Below are 9,495 nucleotides of genomic sequence, written 5' to 3'. Positions count from 1 at the left end.
CCGTGGTTTGTATGTGATGTTGAATGGGAGGAGCTCGATGGCCCACTTAGCAATCCGGCCCATTGCATCATGGTTGTTTATTATGTCATTGAGTGGTACTTTAAAGGCCACCGTGATTGAACACTCTTGAAAGTAGTTCCGTAGTTTCCGGGATGCCATGAAGACCGCGTATGCTATTTTTTGATAATGGGGGTACCAAGATTTGCATGGTGTGAGGACAGTGCATACGTAGTATACCGGCTTTTGAAGCGGGAACTTGTGTCCGTCCTCCTCCTATTCGAGCACTACGCTCACAACTTGGTGTGTTGCGGCTATGTATAGCAGAATGGGCTCACCAATGTTCGGTGCGGCCAGGATTGGGTTGCTCGCTAAAAGATCCTTTATTTCTTCCAGTCCGGCCGTCGCTGCATCCGTCCACTCGAAGTGTTCGGTGCATCGAAGAAGGCGATAGAGTGGCAGTGCCTTTTCTCCCAATCTGGAGATAAAGCGGCTTAAGGCTGCCACACATCCAGTTAGTTTCTGGATTTGTTTGAGATCTGTTAGGGTAGTTAATTGTGACAATGCTCGGATTTTGGCCGGGTTTGCTTCAATTCCTATATTGGAAATGATGAAACCCAACAGCCTTCTGACGGGAACACCGAAAACACACTTTTCCAGGTTGAGCTTGATGTCATATGTTCGGAGGTTGTCGAATGTGAGCCTCGGATCGTCTATTAAAGACTCGACGTGTCTGGTCTTAACGACCATGTCGTCCACATATGCTTCAACTGTTTTGCCGATTTGTTTCTCCAGGCATGTTTGAATCATGCGTTGGTAGGTGGCCCCAGCGTTTTTAAGCCCGAAAGGCATTGTGTTGAAGCAAAAGGGGCCATATGGGGTGATGAATGTCGTTTCGGCTTGATCCGACTCCGCCATCTTGATTTGATGGTAACCAGAGTATGCGTCGAGGAAACGCAGTGCGTCTTATCCTGTGGTAGCATCGATGATCTGATCAATGCGGGGGAGAGGGAAGGGATCCTTAGGGCAAGCCTTGTTGAGGTCTTTGAAATCGACACACAGGCGCCATGATTTGTCCTTCTTTGGTACCATCACCAGGTTTGCTAGCCAATCCGGGTATTTTATTTCTCTGATGAATCCGGCTTCGAGTAGCTTGGCTAGCTCCTCCCCCATAGCTTGTCGTTTGGGTTCAGAAAAGCGGCGTAGCATCTGCTTGACCGGTTTATATCCCTTCAATATGTTGAGGCTATGCTCGGCCAACCTGCGTGGGATTCCTGGCATGTCTGAAGGGTGCTAGGCAAAAATGTCCCAATTCTCACATAGAAATGTTCATAATCCGGTGTCGATTGTGGGGTCCAGCTGTGCCCCGATAGATGCTGTCTTTGTGGAGTCCGTTGGATGGACTTGGAATTTGACTATTTCGTCCACTGGTTTGAAGGAGGTGGACTTGGGTCATTTGTCGAGTATCACGTCGTCCCTGTCCACTGTGGAGCGTAATGCAGTTAACTCTTCGGCCGTGAGGGCTTCAGATAGTGCCTCAAGGGCCAGGGCAGCGGTTTTATTTTCAGTGTGGAGTGCTATGTACGGATCACTGGTGATGGTGATGATTCCATTGGGCCCAGGCATCTTGAGCTTCATGTACCCATAATGGGGTATAGCTTGGAAGCTCGCAAATGCGTCTCGCCCCAAGAGGGCGTGGTATCCACTTCTGAAAGGGACCAGTTGGAATGTTATCTCTTCGGACCTGTAATTCTCCGGCGTGCCCAATACCACATCTAGTGTGATTTTTCCCGCTTATCGTGCCTCCCGACTGGGAATAATTGCTCGGAAGGTTGTGCTGCTTTGCTCAATGCGGCTCTTGTGTATTTCCATTTTGTTGAGGGTTTCCTCGTAGATGAGGTTTAATCTACTGCCGCCGTCCATGAGCACTTTGGTAATCCGGAAGCCGTCCACGATTGGACTAAGGACCGAAGTGGCTGGTGCCCGGACTGTTCTGAATTGCGGTTCGTCACTGGTGTTGAAAGTTATGGCCGTGTCGTTCCAAGGGTTTATTGCCGCAATTTGGCAAACTTCGGCAATGCTGCGGAGTGTTCGCTTACGCCTATTATTCGAGGAAAAAGTCTCGACGACTGTCAAGACGGTATTGTTGTTTCCTGCGGGATGATGCTCTGCGGGATTATTCATGAGGAGATCCTCGCCGCTCTTGGCCACCTGCCAAAGTATCCAACATGCTCTAAGGCTATGTGTTCGTACGGTATCCGGTGCAGTGTGAATTTTGCATGGCCTATTGAGCCATCCCTCCAATATGGTTCCGCGCCTAGTAGTGGGCTTCGGCTTTCATGATTGGATCGGGTGACCTATGAGCGTACACCCTTTTTGTTTGGACGAGGGGTTTAGTGAGAGCCAGTGGGTCCCAAAAGGCTGCCTGGGTTTTCCAGGCACTTTCCATTGCGCAGTACTTCTGTACTATGGCCGCCAAGTCAATGAAGTGTGATATGCGACGGCATTTTATGGCGTTAAAGATTCCCTTGTCCGTGCAATTTCTACAAAAGAATGAGATTGTGTCTTCCTCTCGACAATCCTTAGCCTTGTTCATTACAAGGAGGAATCTGGCCCAAAAGTGATGTACTGTCTCTTGGGGTTGTTGTCTGATATGGGAAAGATCGCTTGTATCTGGGTGGGTGGGTGGAATTAAATCTGAATCTTGACCCGATCTGGGACCCGGAGCTTGAAGAGCTTCCGAATTTAACAATTCGGCTTCCGGGATGTTACCCAATTTTTCGGGCCCACAGTCCGGTTCTAGGTCCGGGACTTGGGGCACGTCTTCCCGTGAACGGGTATCCGGCTCAATGAGCTCGGTAATCTGGACATAGTCCGTCCTCAATATGGGAGGAGAGTTATCGCGCTGCTCCTCCACCACCGCTATCTGATGGGTGACCGGCGGAGAATTAATCTCCCTTTGATCGAGTTTAAGCCCAATCCGGTCGTAGTCCGTAGCTACTCCCAGGGTGGCGATGCGATCTAAGAGCTCGTTCAAAGACGATAGCTCCGAACTGTGCGTCTAAGGCTAATGGTAACAGGAGGCGGGGGACACGATGTTTACCCAGGTTCGGGCCCTCTCTATGGAGGTAATACCCTACTTCCTGCTTGATTGATCTTGATGATATGAGTATTACAAGAGTTGATCTACCATGAGATCGTAGAGGCGAACCCTAGAAGCTAGCCTATGATTATGATTTTTCTTGTCCTACGGACTAAACCCTCCGGTTTGTATAGATACCTGAGGGGGTTAGGGTTACATCAGGTCAGTTACATAGAAGGGAATCTAAATATCCGAATCGCCAAGCTTGCCTTCCATGAAAGGAGAGTCCCACCCGGACGCAGGACGAAGTCTTCTATCTCGCATCTTCATAGTCCAATAGTCCGGCTGAAGTATATAGTCCGGCTGTCCGAGGACCCCCTAATCCAGGACCCCCTCAGAGACCCTCGCCGCTTTTGGCCACCTGCCGGAGTATCCAACACGCTCGAAGGCTAGCGTTGGTTCGCTGTCCGGTGATACGTGAAAGTTGCAGGGTTTGTCGAGCCATTCCTCGAGGACAATTTTATGCCCCGTAATGGGTTTAATTTTCTTGTCCACGGGATGGTGATTAGTTGCTCTGCGGGGGTGAGTCCTCTTTGCCCGTCCCGGGGATGTCCTAAAGGCATGCGGTTCCCAGCGGGCGGTCTGGGTTTTCCAGGCGCTTTCCATTGCGCAATACTTCTATACTATGTATGCCAAATCGGCAAAGTGTAGTACGCGGCGGCAATTGAGGGCGTTCAGGATTCCCTTATCCATGCAATTGTTGCAAAATACTGAGATTGTGTCATCATTGCAACAATCCTTGATCTTGTTTTTAACAAGCAGGAACCTAGCCCAAAAGTGGTGGACTGTTTCCTGGGGCTGCTGCCGAACATACATTAAGTCGCATATATCCGGAGGACCGGAGTTTCTTGGGGAATATTGTTTGTGGTGGGTGGGTGGGATTGAATCCGAACCCTGACCCGCTAAGGAATCCGGATTCTGAAGAATTTCCGAGGTTAAAGGCGTGGGCTCCGGTGCATCCGGTATGTTTTTAGGCTCAGCGCCCGATTCCATGTTCGGAGGACAAGAAGTGTCTTCCGGAAGACGAGAGTCCGGCTCTCCGGGTTCGAAAATCCGAACGTACTTTGTCCTCAACATGGGAGAAGAGTTATCTTCGGCTTGTTCCTCCATGATTGCCACATGATGGGTGATCGGCGGAGATCTGATTTCTCTCTAATCGAATTTAATCCCAATCCGATTGTAGTTGGTTGTGACCCCCAGGGCGGTGATGCGATCTAGCAGTACGTTCAAGGCCGAAACATCTGCCAGATCCAACGTGTCGGAGTATTCAGGGCCGATGCGGAGGCAATTTTTGACGATGAGTTGGGCTACTTCTGGCTTAAAGGCTGGGCGAATGCCCATAATGAAGCTGCCGAGTCGGAGAGTTTGCCCTGAAACCAGGGCCTCTCCATAAGTGATGCTGTCTTTGATGACAAGGCGGGCCATCAATCCTTCTGTTGACGACACAGAGGAACTCTCAATGAAAGCACCAATGTCGGTGTCAAAACCGGCAGATCTCGGGTAGGGGGTACCGAACTGTGCATCTAAGGATCAAAGGTAACAAGGAGGCACGGGACACGATGTTTACCCAGGTTCGGGCCCTTTTAATGGAGGTAATACCCTACTTCCTACTTGATTGACTATGATGAATATAGGGGTTACAAGAGTTGATCTACCTCGAGATCGTAATAGCTAAACCCTAGATGTCTAGCCTGTATGATTCTGTTCTCCCCTATAGACTAAATTCTCTGGTTTATATAGGCACCGGAGGGGACTAGGGGTGTACAAAGTCGGTTTACAGAGAAAGGAAACTATTGATCCGGACGCCAAGCTTGCTGTCCATGCAAAGGAGAGTCCCATCCCGACGCGGGAGGATGCCTTTTGTCCTTGTATCTTCACGACCTGTTAGTCCGGCCCATGTCACATAAGCCAGCTTCCCGAGGGCCCATAATCCAGGACTCCCTCAGTACTAGCAGGATGCGGAGAAACCGTCATTCGAGTGGAAGTTCGCTCGTATATATGAGAAGAAAATGTTTTAGGTCTATAACACTCTCTTCTTTATATCCCTTTCTATTTTTCTCTCTCGACACCCCGAACTATGAGTCTCTTGTCATACTTTTTGATATACCCGAAAGTTACTTTATGAACCAGTTACAGATGATATTTGGCAACCCCAAAGTAAATGTCTCGTATGGACACGAGGATACGTTAACACATGATATGGTAATAATGATAAGATCTCATAGTATATCAGAATTTGGGTCTGTCCAACACCATTGTTTTGCCAACAACGTGTTATCATTATTGTGAGCATCCTTGTTACTTTAACAATGCGCCATAGTATCTCTTGCCGGTGGACAACGGTCGTTGGTGGCCTCGCGTGGATCTGCGCTGGCCGCCGTGGTGGGCGTCACAGGGGGTGTTCGGTGGGGAGGTTGGCTAGAGGGATGGGAGGCGTCGATGTGGTCGGGCCACCCGTCACTGGCACAAGGATGTGCTGGTCGTGGATGAGTCGGCTCCCCCTCCTCCCCCTTTCCTCGACCGAGTGTGTGCTAACGCAGCTATGACGATGGTTTGAGGCTGACCATGGCAACTATAGCACGGAAGTATAAACATTACCAACATGGAAATACAATAACACTTTATTATTGCATCTATGCCATGTTTCATACTTTGGGATTGGTCTATGAAACACTATATGCACCTCCTACAACATCTTATAAGTATGAATCATGCATTTTAGCACATTTTTTGTGCCCTTTGATCCAGCTTGTAGATTTTCTCTTCATCCGAAACTGAAACCTGATTTAATAAACCAGTTGTCATATTCTAGGAGGCTTTTGCTTCGGTTGATGACTCGAGAGTGTTGTGTGCAGCACTATTAACCTCCGACAACAACTTCTATGTAGGAATCATGCAATTTTAGCATGTTTTTCATGCCCCTTCGATCCAGTCTGTATTTCTCTCCGTCAGAAACTAAACTTTCTTAAATAGACTTGCTGACATATTTCGGGAGGCTTTTGCTTCATTTCATGCTTCGGGAGTGCTTTATGCAGCACTATCCACCTTCTACAACAATTTATGTAGGAATCATGCTATTTTAGCACGTCTTCATTTCTGCTGCATTGTGTTAGTGAGATTGATCTTTTCCATGCATCTTCGTCTGTCCCGCCGCCACGAAAGGATCTGGACAACGACTGTCCTCTACCGGGTCCCACTGTTCGCTGAGTGTGCTACTCGACAAGTTACTTGGCAAAGGTCATGTTCACCGAGAACCCGTGAAAGATAACTTGGCAAAGACAGTTCTACTCGGCAAAATATAATATTTTCATAGCGAAAAGAAATTTATTGTTTACAACATAAGCATTTGATCTCAAGGTCAGAAGAACGCATTTAGCCCTTGTGTAAAGAAATAATAGGGTTAGCAAGGTTTAGGCCGACAATTCCGAAGCTTGCCAACCGTTTTGGTGGTCGATTTGCGCGGCCTGCCGTGGTTGAGCCACTCGTGCTCTCGCCGAGAGCGTCTCCAATAGGTGGTGCAAATGTAAAACTAATCGAAATATATATCACTTACTCTCAAAAAAGTCGCTCCAACGGATAATGTAGATGCAAAATTACATATGAGTTTACTCCAGATGTAAAATGCACCAACAAGTGATATAAATATACATCACTTGGCGGTGCTAGATGTAAAACGCGGCTGCGCTGTGCCAAGCCCAACTGCCACCCCCCCTCCCCCCACCGGGAGAATGCAATACCTTCCGTCGCACCATGCCGCCTGGCCACCAGACCCCGACGCCGGAAAATCCGGCCTCCCCACCCCCACCGCCGCTTTTTCGCCCGCCCCATGCCTCAAAGTCGCACGATTTCACTGATTTTTCACCGCTCCGCCATGCAATTTGAAGCTTCTCCATCGTCATGCCGTTGCTCGCTTTGGAAGACGCACATGCTCGGCCGTCGCCACACTATTCCTCGATTTGGAAGCTGCACGCCTCAACTAGGGCTGGACGTCCGAGCGAGCTTTTAGGCTCGGCTCGAAGCTCGCTCCAGCTCGGCCCGTTACAGCTCGGCCCGGTAGGATAATTAAACGAGCCGAGCTATGAAAAATATGCCCGACTCCCGACCGAGCCGAGCCGAGTTCCGCCCGGTCCAGCTCGGTGACTCGTTGAGGCCCAGCCCAATCCCCCGTCGGCCTCGCATCGCGTTAGGTCACAGCAGAGAGAGCACGCACGCAAGCAGTTTCCTCGCCCTTATCCCTTTCTCTGCCCGGCGCCGCCACCCCTCTGCCCGGCGGCATCGACGGCGACGGGCGACGCCGCCTTCCCTCACCACAACGGACGCAGGCGGACGGGTCTCCCCTGGTTTCTCGCTGAACGACACAGGCAGGTAAGCGATCTCCTCTCTCCTTCCCATCCCTAGCCCTAGCTCCCTGCACTGGCGCACACACACGCACGAATTTTATGGATGGATGGATGCTTGTGGCTATCGGCTGGAGAGCGCAGCTAGCTAGGAAACGCGATGGATGGATGCTGAATTTGATTGATGGATGGATGCTTGTGTTCGTTGGCTGGAGAGTGCCGCTAGCTAGGACGGATGCTGCACCAATTTGATTGATGGATGGATGAATTTATTTCTGCTGGATTATGTAGACTGATTATTATCTATGTAAATTTTTGTTGATGATTGACCATTTGTTCTTTGCTGATGTGTGAAGAGCCCCACTGTCGCAAGAATGGACAAGGAAAAGGGGAAGGAGAGGAGGAGGAGAAGGAGAAAGAGAGGAATTTGGTCTCCATTATGAAGGCTAAGCCGCCTGCCCCTGGAAGCAGAAGGGGAAGGGCAAGGGCTGTGTCGCTGCCAAGGAAGCGGGCCAAGGATTACGGCAATGTCCCGCTCGCCGAGTTGTTATTATGGGTAAAAAAAAGCTCCACCGCCTTGACGTCTTGCTGACCCCGCCGACGCCAGCGGGCGTGCCACGATCGCCCCTGCCAACGGCTTCGCAAACGACTCCGAGAGGGAGACTGCATCTTCACCGGTATGGTTGTGCCAAATATGCGTGTCCAACCTCATGTGTTTGCTGTTTTTGCTATCCAAAGGTCAAATATATGTGTGTCCAAGCTCATGTATGTATTGTTTTTGGTATCCAAAAGTCAAATATAAGATTGAACAGGCTCATGCATATGCTGTTTTTGGTATCCAAGAGTCAAATATATGTTTGTACAAGCTCATGGATGTGCTCTTCTTGCTATCAAAAAGTCAAATATATGCGTGTCCAAGCTCATGTGTGTGCTGTTTTTCTGTGCTAGGCAATGGAGCATGATAAGCAAGCAGAGAAGGATTATGAAGAGGAGGAAGAGAATGAGGAGGAAGAGGATGAGTAAGATACTTTGTTTGAGGAGAAAGATTCTCATTTTGATGTCAAAGCACTAAGTGTTATGCTATGCAAAATTGCATTGTTTGGATGTCAACGTTCAATATTTTTTGCCGTATAAAGTTCAAAGGAGAAGCTGTCCAAAATTCAAAAGCAATGATGCCCAATTCTTTCTTAGTCATATTTGTTCAATTTCTACACTTTCTATAGAAGAAAGCTTATTTTTCATCACTATGATCATTTTTTAAACCATAGACTGCTAGATGTTGCATTTTTAGCAATAGAAAGTGCTTCTTTTACAAATTATGGGTTTAATTGCTGTAGAAGATCAAAAATGGTATGTAAAAACAGGTTCTGCTACCTCCCAAATGTTATGGCGCTAGCTGGCTCACGAGCCGGCTCGGTCTGAGCCGAGCCATTGCAAAAACGAGCCGAGCCACCTAAAGTGGGCTCGTTGGCTGAGCGAGCCGAGCCGAGCCGAGCCGCTCCAGAGCGAGCCAAAGCCAGGCTCGGATCAAGCTCGGCTCGGCTCGGCTCGTGTCCAGCCCTAGCCTCAACTCTGCGATGCAGCCGAATAAGGTCTCGAAGAGAAAGACCGGCTTCTTGTGGATGCGGGAGAAACCATCCGGGAAGTTTGTGTCGAGTTCCAGTGTAATGGCTATCGCTACTGCCTTGGCACATTCAAGTACCCAGAGGTGGCCGCACGTTCGTACGACGCCACCGCTTGGCGTTTCAGCCGGCCATGGCACGAGATGAACTTACCGGAGATCAAAACCCGGGAGGACGCGGAGTTCATCGGGCCAGAGAATCTTAAGATATTGCAGATGGACGAGAAGAAGAAGACGACCATCACCATTACTACCGACGAATGAAGCGGGGCCCGCGATGTTCGCGCGGGAGCATCTGGAGTATGTCCAAGCTGAGCATGAGTTCTATTGGAAGCGTGTTGTTGAGCAGAAAAAGAAGGTGGTGAAGGAGGACGAGACCGGCCACTCGACGGTGATCC

General features: G+C 49.4%; 1 long non-coding RNA gene across 1 annotated transcript; it reads left to right on the top strand.

Moving 5' to 3' along the window:
- Window positions 1-7,345: 7,345 nt before the first annotated feature.
- LOC119289624 lies at window positions 7,346-8,647 on the top strand. Its single transcript, XR_005141560.1, has 3 exons — window positions 7,346-7,504; window positions 7,833-8,153; window positions 8,425-8,647. It is a non-coding gene; the product is annotated as an uncharacterized LOC119289624 (long non-coding RNA).
- The last annotated feature ends 848 nt before the right edge of the window (window positions 8,648-9,495 follow it).

Source organism: Triticum dicoccoides, chromosome 4A, assembly GCF_002162155.2.
Source record: "Triticum dicoccoides isolate Atlit2015 ecotype Zavitan chromosome 4A, WEW_v2.0, whole genome shotgun sequence".
NCBI classification, from domain to species: Eukaryota; Viridiplantae; Streptophyta; class Magnoliopsida; order Poales; family Poaceae; genus Triticum; species Triticum dicoccoides.
This window is presented reverse-complemented; position numbering and strand designations above follow the sequence as displayed.